Raw genomic sequence first — 12,814 nt, forward strand, 5'->3', positions numbered from 1 at the left:
AAGAGAAATGGAGTTAAAATTTTAGGTAACAGAACTTGCATCAGAACTTGACCAAATAATCGTGTTTTCAATTTACTGTGCCTATAAAAAGTATTCACCACCACCCCCCCCCCCCCACCCACCACCCAACTTGGAAGTTTTCACGTTTTATTGTTTTACAACATTGAATCACAGTGGATTTAATTTGGCTTTTTTTGAAATTGATTGACAGAAAAAGACACTCTCTATAAAGTGATCTAAATTATTTACAAATATAAAACACAAAATAATTAGAACATAAAACATGGAAGACCTACGGCACAATACAGGTCACCACCCACAATGCTGTGCTGAATATGTACTTACTTTAGAAATTACCTATGGTTACCCATAGCCCTCTATTTTTTCTGAGCTCAATGTACGTCCAGGAGTCTCTTAAAAGGGCCTATCATATCCACCTCCAACACCATTCCAGACGGTCAATTCCATGCACTCATCACTCTCCGCATTAAAAACTTACCCCTGTCATTTCCTCTGTACCTATGTCCAAGTACTTTAAAACTGTTCCCACTCATGTTAGCTATTTCAGCCCTAGGAAAAAGCCTCTGATTATCCACACGATTAATGCCTTTAAACATCTTGTACATCTCTATCGGGTCACCTCTCATCCTTCATCGCTCCAAGGAGAAAATGCTGAGTTCACTCAACCTATTCTCATAAGGCATGCTTCCCAATCCAGGCAACATCCTTGCAAATCTCCTCTGCAACCTTTCTGTAGTTTCCACATCCTTCCAATAGTGAGGTGACCAGAACTGAGCACAGAACTCCAAGTGGGGTCTGACCAGGGTCCTATATAGCTGCAACATTACCTCTCAGCTCCTAAATTCAATTCCACAATTGATGAAGGCCAATACACCATAAATCTTCTTAACCACAGAGTCAACCTGTGCAGCTGCTTTGAGTGTCCAATGGACTCAGACCCCAAGATCCCTCTGATCCTCCACACTGCCAGGAGTCTTACCATTAATACTATATTCTGCCATCATATTTGATCTACCAAAATAAACCACTTCACACTTATCGGAATTGAACTCCATCTTCCACTTCTCAGTCCAGTTTTGCATCCTATCAATGTCCTGCTGTAACCTCTAACAGCTATCCACACTATCTACAACACCTCCAACCTTTGTGTCATCAGCAAAATTAATAACCCATCCCTCCACTTCCTCATCCAGCTCATTTATAAAAATCATGAAGAGAAGGGGTCCCAGAACAGATCCCTGGGGAAAACCACTTGTCACCGACCTTCATGCAGAATATGACCCATCTGCAACCACTCTTTGCCTTCTGTGGGCAAGCCAGTTCTGGATCCACAAAGCAATGTCCCCTTGGATCCCATGCCTCCTTACTTTCTCAATAAGCCATGCATGGGGTACCTTGCTGAAATCTATATACACTATGAGATGTACCAGCTAGTTGAGTGGTGTTGCAGCAACAACCTTGCACTCAATATCAGTAAGACTAAAGAGCTGGTTGTGGACTTCAGAAAGGGTAAAATGAGGGTACATGAACCAATTCTCATAGAGGGATCAGAAGTAGAGAGAATGAGCAATTTCAAGTTCTTGGGTGTCAATATCTCTGAGGATCCAACCTGGTCCCAACATATTGACATAGCTATAAAAAGGCAAGACAAGGGCTATAGTTCATTAGGAGAAGATTTGGTTTGTTACCTAAAACACTCGAAAACTTGTAAACTTAGTCAGCTCCATCATGGGTACTAGCCTATGTAGTATCCAAAACGTCTTCAAGGATTGGTGCCTCAAAAAGGCAGCATCCATTGCTAAGGACCCCCAAAACCCAGGACATGCCCTCTTCTCATTGTTACCATCAGGACGGAGGTACAGAAGCCTGAGGACACACACTCAGCAATTGAGGATCAGCTTCGCATGAACACAACCTCATTTTTTTATTGTTGCTGTTTTGCACTATTTTTTATTTCTATTTAATATATATCTATATACTTATTATAATTTTTTTTTCTCGATTTATCAAGTAATTCATTGTACTGCTGCTGCTAAGTTAACAAATTTCACAACATACGCTGGTAATATTAAACCTGATTCTGATTCTGATTTAAAATTGTACAATTTTGTACAATTTGTACAATTGGTTTACTTGAATTGACAATGGAGGATGGTACTCATTCTAACAATAACCAGTAATGTTTCATAAAATAAATTGTGTTGATTTTTGAAAGATTTTTAAGTCTTAGCAATTGTATAAACTATCTGGCAAACTCATCTCTGAGTCATGTTTTGTCAATGTGGCTTAAAGCATTTCTTAATGAAAAACACAGACAAGGAAATTGGCTAATAGATAAGAGATGATCAATTCTCATTTGCAGATAACTGCAGCAGATAATTCACTAGGAGAATAGCATGAGTTAGGTTTAACTCCAACCTGACACATATTCCAATAATCCTTGTTTAGCAAATGATGGCAAACTCTGCAACTTCAAATTCTACAGACATGAATTAAGTTCAAGATGGCACCAATGCCAGCCTATTGCATATGCAGTTTGGGCAATGTTGAAAGATTTAACTTATTTTTAAAATGGTAGTTTTACTCACTGTAAATGTTTAAGCAATTGGTCCGGCCCAAGCAGTGGGCCATTATTAAAAGCTTGGTTAGCAGGAATGTTAGTGTAATGTTTAAGAGTGTAACTGATGTTTGAGTCTAGTTAATCATGATGAATAAATATACTCTTCTTCTGTGGCCACCAAGTAGAATTAGTTGTTATCTAATTTTTCATATCATATTAATTTTCATGCATGTTCTTTGTCACCTTCCTGAAAACACAGCACAACAACTTTTCATAAATATTCTTTGTCAATGCAAAATCTCCACAGGCTGTTGGGACATTGCAGGCACTCCTGGCAAATTCTGGGTCAGTAGATTTCTTCTTCTTCTTCATGTACAATTAATTACAGAATTTCAAGAAACTCAGATATAAACTATTTGCACGTAGAAACAGAATAATAAACCTTTCAACCAGATGGTGGTTCTCTTGCTGGCCAAACAAAGATTTAAAAGAAAAACAAAATACATTTAAGTCAGACAGCTCCTTGAGCAATATTCTTCTTTCAATTTTATATCCAATACAACTCAGCAAAACATGTTGAACTGTCTCTGGACTACCACAGTCACGAAATCCAGTTGGATGTTTTCCTATTATCTTTAAGTAATAGTTCAGCCCGCAATGCCCCAACCTAAGTCTTGTTAATTTCACCATATCTCTATGATTTAATGAGTAACAGTCTGAGACCTTTTTAACTAGAGGGTGACTAGAAAAGAAATGTCCTCCCTTTAATTCATTTTTCCTATCCTCTTGCCATTTCTTCTCTATGCCTTTTTTTTATCCTACTTATTAATTCTGCTCTGCCTAGGTGTATTCTAATTCCTACTAGCCAACTCTGTAAGGAAGATTTTGCAATACCATCCACAATTTCATTTCCCTCCACCCCAGCATGCCCAGGTATCCATGTAAATCTGACTTCACAACCCATCTTCCCTACTCTAAACAAAACTAAGAGAATCTCAATAACTATGTCAGGATGAGCTTTTGATTTATTCCCTTTTATAGCCTCTAAGGCAGCAGCAGAATCCGAACAGATGATAACCCTGCATGGTCAAGAGTCTTCTATCTACCATAAGGCCCAGAAGATTGCTAATAATTCTGTTACAAAGACAGAAACACCAGCTGAAACCCGGTGACCAATCTCAATTCCATGTTGAGACACGTACATCCCAAATCCTGCCTTACTGCTCTCTGGGTCCACTGAGCCATCATTAAAATTTTTCGGATAAGATCCCCATTTATTATTTAAATATTCATGTCCGATCAACACTGTTGAAATTGTTCTGCTTCCTTGAAGCTGAACAAGGAGGAATAGGTCTACTTCTGGTTCTGGCAAAAGCCAAAAAGGATTGGGTGGCAAGCAAATTTGGTCAGCTATGTCTTCCTCAATCAGTTTCATTTTCACAGCCCAGATATTAACCAAATCTAAAAATGGATATCTTTTAATTTTACTTTGGTGCTCCGATGTCTCCTATGGAAGACATTTTGATGGACAGCTGTGATTGAAGCCATTTAGTTTTACCCAATACTGCAGGCCCCACTTAACTCATCTTTAAGGTAGAGGCGCTTCTCCCATCTCTACACATAATGCAGGGACTGATGTTGTTAAAACCCCACAACAGAGTCTAAGTGCTTTGGACTGCACAGTGTCTAACTCTCAAGCACTGCTGTAGCAGCGGAACCATAAGCAATACAACCATAATCAATTACTGATCTAATCATAGCTAGATATATTAAGTACATAGTTACCTGCCCTGCTCCCCAGTCACATTCAGCAATACTTCTCATAATATTTAAAACTTTCTCACACTTTCCAATAGTTTTATCTATATGAACCCTCCAAGGAAGTCTTTCATCAAACCAGACACCTAAAAACTTGAATACCTTGACTCTTTCTAATAGAGAATCATATAGACACAATTCACCACCAGGAATCTTTCTTCTAAAGCTAAAAATCATATATTTGGACTTAGAAGCAGAAATCCTGAAACTCCATTTGTTTGCCCAGTTTTCAACTGATCTTAAAGCCTCTTTTACTTGCTTTAATATATAATTAATGTTACTAGATACCATCTTTCTAAATTCATCTCTAAACACTTCATATCAGTGTTGTAAATATTGAAGTACAGTTCAAAATTACAATAAAATGTAAATATAAATAACATTTATTCCGGTTGATAGAACTGATACAGTACAGGTAACTTGTAAAGAGAGAATGGCAAGATCTGGACTAGAAATAAAGTGCTGAAAGTACTCAGCAGACTGGGCAACATCTGAGCAGCAACAAAGACTGGATGAGATTACTGATAAGACTAGTTTGTTAAAGGGGTTGACTTGCTTATAAATGGGACTTCTACTGCTCCTTTCCGAATCAAGAAGAGAAAGATAGTTGCCCTTTTAGTGACAAAATTAAAATATGCTGGGTTAAGCCACTGAGTAGCTACAGATCCACACATTAACCTGTTCGCTAATAGTATGCCTCCTTTATAAAAAGGAAGGACCATGGATTGGTATAACAATTTTAGCAAGCTTAGGATAATCTAGAGCAGTTTATAGAAGTTTCTATAATGTATTAAATGGGAGGTAATTTACAGAACTGGCAAATCCCACAAGCTTAGGTGTACAAGATGATGAGAGGCATTGTGGATAGTCAGAGGCTGTTTCCCAGGGCTGAAATGGCTAGCAGGAGAGGGCACAGTTTTAAAGTGCTTGAAAGTAGGTACAGAGGAGATGTTAGGGGTAAGTTTTTATACGCAGAGAGTAGTAAATGCATGTAATGGGCTGCTGGCATTGGTGGTGGAGGCAGATACAATAGGGTCTTTTAAGAGACTCCTGGACAGGTACATGGAGCTCAGAAAAATAGAGGGCAATGGGTAACCCTAGGTAATTTCTAAGGTAAGGACATGTTCAGTACAGGCCTGTACTATGCTGTAGGTTTTCTATGTTTCTATGTTTCTATCAATGAGTTAATAATTAAAATCAAATTTGAGTTCATTTTCAAATGAACAAGTACATGTACTGTATGTATATGTGCATTGAAAATCTTATTGTAGCAGCACCACAGGCACATAGGATCAGATAAGCAGCTTTCAGAAGATAAACATAAAAAATAAGTTATGCAGAACTTCTACACATAAGAAAGAACACAATTAGAACAAAAAGAAAGTAACACACACAAAATGCAGGTGGAACACAGCAGGCCAGGCAGCATCTATAAGGAGAAGCACTGCCGACGTTTCGGGCCGAGACCCTTCATCGGGACAAAAAGAAAGCAAGTCCATTTTAGTGCAAAGAGATCAAAATGGTCAGTGTAGCTAAACTGTAGTGATCAGGTTTGTGCAGGTTGGTTCAACAACTGAATGGTTGAAGGGAGGTAACTGTTATTGAACCTGATGGGGTGTGAGTTTCTGTTACTCTTGCCCAGTGGTAGCTGTGAAAAGGTGGCATGGCCCAGATAGTGGGTATGTTTCTTGAATGAGGTAGCCTTCTTGAGGAAGCACAATTTTTATCTAATATTTGAAGGATAAATATTGGCCAGAAGGCAGATGAAAATAAGATATTTTACATCCACCTGGGAGGGCAGATGGGGGTGAGGGTAGGAAGAGGAAGGGCTTGCATGTTTTTCAAAGCTGCCACAAACAGCTCCTGCTGCTAAGTGTGGTAGAAGTAATTGAAATTCTGTAATTTCTTACAGATCTTGATGACATTTCGAATCCAAGCTAGAGGTGAAGTGAGCGAAGATTAAATGGTGGCACTTTAAAGGAGAACAAAATTAGCAGAGAAAAAGAAAATCCCTTTTATGCTGATTGGGTAGCTTCAGTCTAGGGGACATACTGTAACAATTTGGCCTTTCGTCAGGAAAAGTGGGAAAGGCTTCAACTACAGAGGTTAGAAAAGTTTGGATTTTATTTTTATACAAACATTAGATCAATATCGTATCTTTAAATATGACTAGACTATTTTTAATAATCAAAAATACTAAGGAAAATAGGGCAAAGACAACCAAGTGGAGTTAAGTAACAGATCAACTATGATTTAGTTAAAAATAAGGCAAATTTCTGGGATTACTGGCCTTCTCTAGGCCTATCCACTCACCTACTGGAGATAACTTTAAATTATAGACAAGCAAAATAACTGGGTCAGCAGGAAAATTGGCTTTACACACCTCTAGTTTTACTCAATGATAGTCCACAGACAACAATGTTAGCATTCCTGTTGATCAGCTGAGTCATAGAGGTGTATAATGTGAACATTGATTTCAAAGTAAGTTCAATGTTAGTAGTAAATTTATTATCAAAGCACCTATACTTTACCAAATCTCAAATTTGTTAACTTGTGGGCATACTCAATAAATCCATTGTGGTGAACGATGTGCCTGTCTGGACACGCCCCCTGCTGACTGCTCCTGTGGCTCCTCCCACAGGCCCCTGTATAAAGGCGATCTGAGGCCTGACGCTCGGCCTCAGTCTCCAGGACATAGTATGATGGACACTCACTCCTGGTTCCTTCTTCCAGTCAATAAAAGCCGATATCTCGCCTTACGTCTCAGTGTGAGTTATCGATGGTGCATCATCCATACAATAATAACCATAATGGAATCATTGAAAGACTGTACCAACTTGGGCATTCATCCAATGTGTAAAAAGCAACAAACAGCAAATACAAAAATAAATCAATAACAAATAAATAAATAAATAAATAAACAAACAAACAATAAATATTGAGAACATGAGTCCGTCAGTTGTGGAAACATTTCAGTGATGGAGTAAGTGAAGTTGAGTAAGTGAACCCTTTGATTCAAGCTGTTCCTGAACTTGGTGGTGTGAGTGCTGAGACTCCTGTACCTTCCTCCAGATGGCAGCAGTGAGCAGACAGCATATTCTGGGTGGTGGGGGTCCCTGATGATGGAAGCTGCTTTCCTGTGATGCTGTTTCAAGTGAATATGCTTAATAATGGGGAAAGATTTACTTGTGATAGACTGGGCTATATCCATTACTTTTTGTAAGATTTTCCTTTCAATTACATTGGTTTATCTAACCAGGTAAATTCTTCTCCTCCTTCTTCTTTCATTTTCCACTTCCCACTCTGATAAATTCTCTTACCCCTTATTTTCTCTTCACCCTCCCATCACCTTTGTCTAGTGCCCCACCTTCTTCCCTTTCTCCCATAGTCCACTCTCTTTTTCTGTCAGATTTCTTCTTCTTCAGCCCTTTACCTCTTCCAACTATCACATATCAGCTTCTCACTTCATCCTCCCTCCCACCCACCTGCCTTCGCCTATCACCTTCTAGCTTATGCACCTTCCACTCCCCCAACCTTCTTAGTCTGACTTCTTCTTCTTTCCTTTCCAGTTCTGATGAAGCATCTCAGCTCAAAGTGTCAGCTCTTTATTCCTTTGTGTTCATGCTGCCTGACTGCTGAGTTCCTGCAGCATTTTATGTGTATTACTCTGGATTTCCAACGTTGGCAGAATCTCTTGTATTTACAACAACCTTCTATGTCTTTCCCATTCAATGGCCTAGAGATCCCTAAACAGGGATCTCCATTGCTTTCAAAGAGTTGGCTTCTGCTTCCCAATGTCTGAGTGTTTTACTCAACAAGACCTTTCCACGTAACTTCAATTTGTATTCGACTCCCATATGAAAATGTGGTACAGTCTGTGATACAGACTGTGTGAATTTCACTAATCAATTTTCCTTACTCCAATCTTAACCAGCTCACTTGATTCACAGTGGGATTCATTTACATTAAGTAACTTTATCAAAAAACACCTAATCTAAATTCTTATTCTTTTGGAAGAAATAATTGCTTTCCTCCTCTTGTTGGTTTAACTAGTGGAAGGTAATTGTTACGAGATGTATAAAGGTTTGTTTAAATTAAGAGCAGGCATTCTCACTGTGTTATCTGTTATTTTATATTTCATGATGTGTGTGCGTGGTTTTTTAGCTCAATCTGCAGGTGATCAGATGTCAGCAGATTCCACACATGGCATTAAACTGATCTTGATATTAATCCATGATGACAGGCAGAAGATAGTTCAAAAAGTGTAAAAAGTGCAGAGTATCCCAGAAGAGACATCCTTATTTCTATCTTGCCTTTATTTCTAAACAGGTGAATAGCAATGGTATGGCATAGTGTTCTCAGTAGCTTTTAACACACTTTATACCAGACTCAAGCCAAAGAAGAAAGGATGGATGAATTGGGAGAGCTACTCCCTACTGAAACTGAATCAAGCTGATCCTGATTCATTCAAGAAATTGAGATACAACCTCTGTACAGCTATCAGGAATGCCAAGTGACAAGAGACAATGCCAGTCTAAAATCAGGTCTTCGTCCGGCCATCAGTTGTGACAGAATTTACATGCCATAATGGGATACAAAACAAAGTTGGGCAGAATCACCAACAACAATATCTCTCTTTCAAATGAGCTTAATGCATTCTGCATACATTTTCAACAGAAAGAGATTTTGGGTGCCTTCACCCACTCCACCAGCATCCAGTCCACCTGAACTCACATTCAGTGTTAGGGAGAGCAAACTTACAGAAAGCACTTGGCCTGAATGTGCTGATCACTGGGAGAGGGGGTTAGGGAGGGATGGGCTTTGTATATTCAAACATTCTTAATTGCTCCCTGCTTCAATCTGTAGTTCTCACTTGCTTCAAGAAGACCGCTATCATCCTGGTACCTAAGAAAAACGAGAAAATGTGCCTTAATGAGTATTGCTCAGTGACACTGAAGTCTACTGTCTTGAAGCGTTTCGAGAGATTCGTCAGAGTACGCATCAACTCCAGCCTTTCACATAACCTCGATCCACTGCAATCTGTCTGCTGCCAAAATAGATCTATAGCAGATTCCATGTCCTTGGGTCTGAACTTACCTCTGGAGAATCTGGACAGTAAAGATACTTATGTTAGACTATTGACAACAGCTCTGCCTTCAATACTATGATTACAAACCAACTCAGTTCCAGACTTCCAGACCTGGGGCTCAGCACATCCCTTTGCAACTGGATCCTTGACTTCCTGTCCAACAGACCACAAGCAGTAAGAATAGGGAGTAACACCTCTGCCATGATTATTCTTAACATTGATGCCTACAAAGATATGACCTCAGGCCCCTTCTAGATAGACAGCTGAATGACACAGTGTCATGATAACAACTTTTCCTTCAATATCAGCAAAACAAATGAACTTGCCATTGTGTAATGCCCTGGTTAAGATTCTACTGCTGTGCTGTGAGGTATTTTGATTTTAGCAGTTTTCTGCAGAAGCAGTGTGTCCTCTAAATATGAGTGTTTTGGCTTCAGCTAAAGATAAGGAGCCATTTTGCCCAACTTAGGAATGTTGTGTCAGTCATTCGGATTTGCCTTGGTATGCGTTGTAACGTTCTGCTCAATGGGGTATGATTGAAGATTCAAGAGAGTGGGGCGGGGTCAGATTTCTGAAGCACAGTAGTCTGGTTTGGGTTTCTTTTTGTGGGGAGGTGTGAAGAAAAGCACAAGGGAAAAGGCTCAGAAGATCACATCCGATGTGGAGACCCTTTGTAAAAAGTGCTTTATGCAGACAGATGGTTCAACGATGGAAGTGCCAAAACTCCTGAGTTAACCAGTTGATTCAAAGTGGCCTTTGAGGGAAATTCAAACTGTTACTGGTGTCTTTCACACAGAACATGGGTACAGCATGTGAGTAAAGCAATACAACCGATTGCTCCGGAAATGAGCTCCAACGTCTATGTGCATATTGGACTGGTTTAAATGTAATGGGCTCTTTTAGCTTACTTCTCTGTTTCTGTTAACTTTCTGTTAAAGTTCAAATATTGGTAACTATATTTATTTTATAATTTTATGCTACTGTACAATCTGTTATTTTTCTGGTGAATGATAACTTTGGATGGGGCACTCATTATAATCGGTGTTCTTTAATTGGAACATCACAACTTTCCTGTTTTGTAGAACCCAAAACATGCCAACACTGGATGTGTGTTGCTTAAGGAGGGAGGCCTCTGCACTGCTGAGACACGGGGCTGTTAGCAGAGTTAACTAACGAGCCAAGTTTGTATGCAGGTACCAGCGAGAGGGTTCTTCAGGAAGTGAGGTGTGATGTACATCCTCCTGCTTACGTTAATGATTCTGAGTTTGAGAGGGTAGAGAACTTCAGGATCCTAGAAGTGAACATCACCACCAGCCCGACCTGATATAACCACATGGACAGCATGACTAAGAAAGCTCAGCAGAGACTCTACTTCCTCAGAGGGCTAAAGAAATTTGGCATGTTTCTTTTGATTCTCACAATTTTTTATCAATGAACTGCAGAGAGCGTCCTATCTGACGCATCATGGTTTGGCATGGCATCTACTCTGCCTGAGACCACAAGAAGCTGCAGAGTGTTGAGGATACAGCTCGGCAAATCATGGAAACCAGCCTTCTCTCCAGAAACTTGTCTACAGTTCTCACTGCCTCAGTAAAAGCAGCTAAGTAACCAAAGGCTCCCATCTGGCAGGAGGTACAAAAACCTGCATCATATACCACTAAACAGCTTCTATTCCACTGTTATAAGACTATTTAATGGTTCCCTAGAATGATAGGATGGACTCGACCTAACAATCTTCCTCATTATGACCTTTCACTTCACTGTCTGCCTGCCCTGCATTTTCTCTGTAACACTTTATTCTGCATTCTGTTCTTTTTATACTTTGTACTACTCCAATATACTTTTGTCATGACTTGATTTGTAACACAAGGGAAGTATTTCATTTAGCACAATGACTGATTGTGCCAATATGCATGTTGGATGATATTCGCAGTGTGCCATGATAGGACTTTGCATAAGAACCAATGGATGACGAGAGTGTGTGGCCAATTTGTGAGGTTGGGTGACATGAGTGAATGGGACCAGGTTCCAAAGTTAAAAGGACTTAGTGACGATCAAACCAGTTGCAGCCCTTGTGAAACTTATTTTATCCGGACATGACAAGTTTTGGCATGACTTGGTCTAACCTCTTGGTACCTCTCTAAAAAAGTTAACTCGATGCACACCTGATGGACTGTGGCCAGCAACTTCCTGATTGGGTTTCTGAGAGATGTAAAGCAACCAACAACGAAAAATGAGCATTTAGTAGGGTAGTGGTTAGCGCAACACTATTACCGCGCCAGCGACCCGGGTTCAATTCTGCCAGTGTCCGTAAGGAGGTTCTACGTTCTCCGGGCGACCACATGGGTTTCCTTCAGGTCTGCCGGCTTCCTCCTACATTCCAAAGACTTACGGTTTTGCAGGTTAATTGGTTACATGGATGAAATTCGGCAGAGCAGGCACATAACAGGAAGGGTCTGTTACTCTGCTGTAACTCTAAATAAAGATAGAAAGCATAAATAAAACCTGAAAATAGAATTAATTAATCTATTTAATCTGGGAAATTTGAATTTTTAATCACATGGCTCTAAAAGCAAACAAGCTGATAATGTTATATCATTTATTAATGTTCATGAAGCTAATATTTTTCATTAAAAAATTACTCATTCTACTTGCAAAATAAGTTTTAGTGTAAATCTGACTTCTTACTTTCATGCAAGGCTATAGGCACCAATGAAAAATGAGCATTTAGTGTATTCCCACTCATTACGGATTCAGCGGCCAATTACTGAAGGTAAGTGTGGAATTTGCCCAATGGGCGTACAATTGCCTGGCTTTTATGAGGCTGATGAATGATGGATGTAAAATGGCACTAACAATATATTTCATGCTGAACTTCAGCAATGGGTTTGATGCAAATCAATTTTGTTTCTTCATGATGAGACCCTGAAAGCCCTGGAGTAACGTGATCTGCCCGAGCTTAAATATGATGAACGATTATTTCCCTCCTAAAGTGGTTGCACTCAGGAACTGAGTTGGCCCATCACAGTCTGAGCAAAATGGCACACGGAATAGTTAAATAGTCGGTTTATAAAATCTGCAGCACTCCAGAGCAGAGTGATTGATCCAACCCTCCGTGCCTCAGATAATTATCACCTACTGGTTATAGTTCGATCTGAAATGAAAAGAGAGTTGTTGCTCCTGGATAACAAAACTTGAAAGAAAAATACTGGTCAGTGAAATGTGCTATCATGTTCCCAGAATGCATTTTTCAACTGGAATAACTAACTTCCTTTTGAAGAGAAATTACAAATCAAACTGTGGATGCTGGAAACGTGAATTGAAAA

The sequence above is a fragment of the Hypanus sabinus genome, chromosome 20 (genome assembly GCF_030144855.1).
Source record: "Hypanus sabinus isolate sHypSab1 chromosome 20, sHypSab1.hap1, whole genome shotgun sequence".
Lineage (NCBI taxonomy): Eukaryota > Metazoa > Chordata > Chondrichthyes > Myliobatiformes > Dasyatidae > Hypanus > Hypanus sabinus.